This window comes from Ursus maritimus, unplaced genomic scaffold (genome assembly GCF_017311325.1).
Source record: "Ursus maritimus isolate PB19 unplaced genomic scaffold, ASM1731132v1 scaffold_36, whole genome shotgun sequence".
NCBI classification, from domain to species: Eukaryota; Metazoa; Chordata; class Mammalia; order Carnivora; family Ursidae; genus Ursus; species Ursus maritimus.
This window is the reverse complement of record NW_024426230.1, coordinates 14,406,669-14,411,504: the sequence shown is the minus strand read 5'-3', so window position 1 is coordinate 14,411,504 and position 4,836 is coordinate 14,406,669. Positions and strand designations below refer to the sequence as shown.

The 4,836-nt window shown below is 37.5% G+C and overlaps 1 pseudogene; it reads right to left on the bottom strand.

The window, feature by feature from the left end:
* Positions 1 to 1,133: 1,133 nt before the first annotated feature.
* LOC103666451 lies at positions 1,134 to 2,857 on the bottom strand (annotated as a pseudogene).
* Between the last annotated feature and the right edge of the window lie 1,979 nt (positions 2,858 to 4,836).

Below are 4,836 nucleotides of genomic sequence, written 5' to 3'. Positions count from 1 at the left end.
TTCTCTAAAATTATGCAGCCTTCAAATTGTAACCCCTTTGCCTCTAAAGCTGTTCACTGCCCATCACATCCCACAGGTATTTGTTCCCCAGCTGCCTCAGGCTTGGGCAGGAACAAGCTCTTTGTTGACCCAGTCTTGGACTTTAGACATGGAACAAAGAATTTCCTAAGAAAACTAAGGCAGAATCACCTATTTTTCAGTAAGAACATAAAAAAGAAGCAAAATCAGCCACTTAATTTTAATTACCTTTTCATAAAAAAAGATATTTTAATATCAAAAACATTGAAGGGGTATTTTCTGAGATTAAAGAACATGAATCCAAATTAAATGAAATTAGCTTTATGAAACATTATTTTGTCTTTATTTTACTTTTTTCACAAAGAACGACTAGAACCACAACATAAGTGGGTCTGTTTGAGAACTGATTTACTCAGTGATCTTGGGGGTTATCTCCAACCTTGAGAATCTTGGGTTGATGTAAATCTCCCAAGCTTGATGTGTGGAAGGGCAACACAGGGAGATGCTTTTCTGTGAGGACATAAACTTTCTGTTAATTGAATCAGTCCAGGAAAGTGTATGTCATTGTGACCTAAGTATTTTCGGTTTGAGTCTTTTCACTTGAAGTGTTTATCTATTTAAGAAAGAGAAGATGATGCATTCTCTATTCACTAAAAAGTTCAAACACAAAGCTCATTACAAAATAATTTACAAACTGTTTTCTGTAGGCAGTTACTGTCATTGGCTTGAATAAGTTAAGAGATTAGATTCACTGCTTTTCTTATTAATTAAATAGAGAGTTAGAAATCCAGCATTATGATCAGACTATTACATTTAGCAATCAACAGCATGCATGCATGCAAAAACACAAAAAATCTACATTAAAGTCCTTTGTTGGAATGCTTTACACTTTTCACAGAACAGAAGCTAAAATAACCTGTTATACAATTAGCCACAAATACAGTCCTCGAGTTTTTTGCCCATGCACATGAATATTGTCTAAAACATGTCTTCTTTGTAGCAGCGAGGCCCTGCCACCACTGTGCTTGGATGCATTCACAAATCTGTCGTAGTGCATAGCTTCCCTATTACTTCTCTGGCTCTCCTCTCCTGCTGAGCCTTTTTCCTGGCAGTGATTAAAACCTTCTGCCACTGCCATAGCTCTTGATGCTGCTGGAACCACCTGAACCACCCTGGTTTCATGGTTTGGCAAAGTATTGGCCTCCACCACCACAGGGGCCAGAGCTTCGGCCTCCAGAATTTCCTCTGCTCATGGGTCCAAAATTTGCAGATTGACTATGCTGATAGCCAAAATCATTATAGCTTCCACCACCTCCAAAGTTGCTTCCATCATTACCAAATCTGTTATAGCCATCCCTGCTGCCACCATATCCACCACCACCTTGACTGCCACCAAAGCCACCTCGTCCACTGATGTTTCCTCCATGACCAAAGTTGTCATTCCCACCAAAACTACCTCCACGACCACCACCAAAGTTTCCAAAACCACTTTGACCTCTTTGGCTGGATGAAGCACTAGCCATCTCTTGCTTAGATAGGGCTTTCACCGTTGTGGCCATTCACAGGATGGTATTTTTTATTTTTTATTTTTTTATGATTTTTTATTATATTATGTTAGTCACCATACAGTACATCCCCGGTTTCCGATGTAAGGCTCTATGATTCATTAGTTGTGTATAACACCCAGTGCACCATGCAATACGTGCCCTCCTTACTACCCATCACCGGTCTATCCCATTCCCCCACCCCCTTCCCTCTGAAGCCCTCAGTTTGTTTCTCATAGTCCATAGTCTCTCATGCTTCATTCCCCCTTCTGATTACCCCCCTTTCTTTATCCCTTTCTTCTCCTACCGATCTTCCTAGTTTTTATGTTCCATAGATGAGAGAAATCATATGATAGTTGTCTTTCTCTGCTTGACTTATTTCACTTAGCATAATCTCCTCCAGTCCCATCCATGTTGCTGCAAATGTTGAGAATTCGTTCTTTCTGATGGCTGAGTAATATTCCATTGTATATATGGACCACAACTTCTTAATCCAGTCATCTGTTGAAGGGCATCTTGGCTCCTTCCACGATTTAGCTATTGTAGACAATGTTGCTATGAACATTGGGGTGCATATGGCCCTTCTCTTCACTACGTCTGTATCTTTGGGGTAAACACCCAGTAGTGCAATGGCTGGATCATAGGGTAGCTCAATTTTTAACTTTTTAAGGGACCTCCACACTGTTTTCCAGAGTGGCTGTACCAACTTGCATTCCCACCAACAATGTAGGAGGGATTCCCTTTCTCCACATCCTCTCCAACAATTGTTTCTTGCCTTGTCTATTTTTGCCATTCTAACTGGCGTAAGTTGGTATCTCAGTGTGGTTTTGATTTGAATTTCCGGTATTTTTTAATGACAATCTCATCTACAGAGTCATGATCTTCAAATGTTAGAAAAGCAAAGTCTCTCTTCTTACCACTGCCTTGGTCGGTCATGATTTCAGCCACTTCAGTTTTCCCATTCTGTTCACAATAATCTCTCAGATGAGGTTCTTCAGTGTCTTCTTTAATGCCACCAACACAAATCTTCTCTTGAGACAGCCCACAACTCTTCTATCCATCTCGTGTGGCCTTGGATTCATGGCTGCATCCACCTCCTCCACAGTGGCCTACGTGACAAACCCAAAGCCTTTGGAGCGCTTGGTGTTTGGGTCTCTCATGACCACGCAGTCTGTAAGTGTTCCCCATTGCTCAGAATGGCTCCTCAGACTCTCATCAGTTGTTTCAAAGCTCAAACCTCTAATGAAGAGCTTCTGCAGGTGTTCAGGCCCTTTGGGAGACTCTGGCTTAGACATGACGGCAGTGGGAGGAGAGACTTTAACGATGCCTATTCGGTGGTGTCCACGGGCAGAAAGGGAACATTTGGATTTCTATGAATAGGAATGTATGTTTGTATATCTTTGTCATGAATATTCAAGTATTGATCAATTCATGATATTGCTATAATGTATTTTTTTCCTAACCATGAAACATAAACAAAACTAGAAAATGTAAAAGAATAAATACTATTTAAAATTCTGTGAAAACATACTGATAACTTCAGAAGAAATAATTATGTAGAACAGCAGCAATAGCATCCTTGAGGCCATTTCTATAGTGTTTCAAGTACCTGACTGTGTCAGTTGTGCCAGAGTTCATCTCCTAGAGAGACAGGATAAGAAGTGTTAGGCTAAAGCCTCAAGGATCAATTGAAATTTCAGTTCTGTACGTAAGTAAAAATAGCAAAGGTACAGGCTGTTTGAGTGTCTGGCTCTTCTTTTTTTTTTTTTTTTTTTTTGGTCAATATAACCATTATTATCTTCACACTATTCTATCTCCCTCTTTTAGGCTGGATAGCATGAGCTAAGAGCAATTGATTTCACAAAGCAATTGAAAGGATAAAGAGAAACACAAATTATGAAAAATGTACCAGACACAGGTGAATGCATACTACAATATTAATAAAGTTCTAAAATGCTTAAAATTAATTTGAAACTTTCCCTCTGATTGATATTTAATGTGGTTTTTTTTTTTTTAATTTCAAAAGAAGTTAAGGATGGTACAAGGAAGAAGTGGGAAACCTATAAAGAAGCTAAATCGCTTGTAATCCCACTACTAGGGTCAGCACTATTAATGTTCTCCTGAATTCCTTTTAATCATTAAAACATATATGTAATATATAATATATATTATATGTAATATATAATTCTGTTTTAATAAATAAATGTATAGTCATATAATAAATATTATATTTTATTATACATATTTCTAGATTGTATATATTTATTTATTAAAACAGAATTATAATAATTTTCTATCTTTCCATTAAATAATATTGTGAGGTATTTTACATAGTAAAACATATTTTTTGCAACAAATATTTTTAATACAGCTGCTTTATATGATGACCTAATACTTTTCACATAAAAATATTAAACTTTTTCTAATTAGTCCCCCACTCTTAGGCATTAGGGGTGTCTCTGATTTTCCCTTCTTAAAAATAATGCTACAATAAACATGATTCAATATACATCTGTTTGAAACGTTGAAATATTTCCTTAGATTAGATTTCCATAAGTAGAATTGCTATGTTAAAGAATGTGAACCCTGCTAAGAATCTTTCTAGCAGAAAAGTAGAAGCAGTCTGCCAGTGTGGTCTAATAATTCACACTTTAACTGTACCTTCACCCCTACAGGTGTTATCATTGAAAAAATACATTTGAGAAGTTGATAGATGAAAAAAACTCATCATTCTATCAATCTGAATTTCTTCCCTTTTTTTCTTTTTTAGTGAGATTCATTCATGCATTCATTCATTAAAATTTCCACAAAACATCATTTTAGCAGAGCTGGCTTCAGCGGAGTGTGACCTGTACAGTTGCATGAGGCTCCAATGCTCAGAAGGGTCTTGTGCTTGGTTTAATGCTCTGTTGCCATCTTGGAATTCTTAAAAATTTTATCTTTGCACTTAACGTTTTGTAAGTAAAGTCTGTTGGGACAGTGGAATGTGTGTGGGAGCAAGCAGAGGAAATAAATGCAATGTGCAAGTCCACTGCATATAGTGTTTGTGGTGTTCCATGAGCAGGGAGTTCTGGGGGACACAGGACACATGGGAGTTCAGTAAGACTCAACATGCATACAAGGTAAGCATGAAACATCAAAAGTTGAGTAAGTAGGGGATGTGCTGACAGCTCCAGGTGGTCATGCTTTCTGTTTGTACCAGAGCTTACTTCTTTTTTGTTTTTTAAAGATTTTATTTATTTGATAGAGAGAGAAAGAGAGAGTGAGAAGGAGA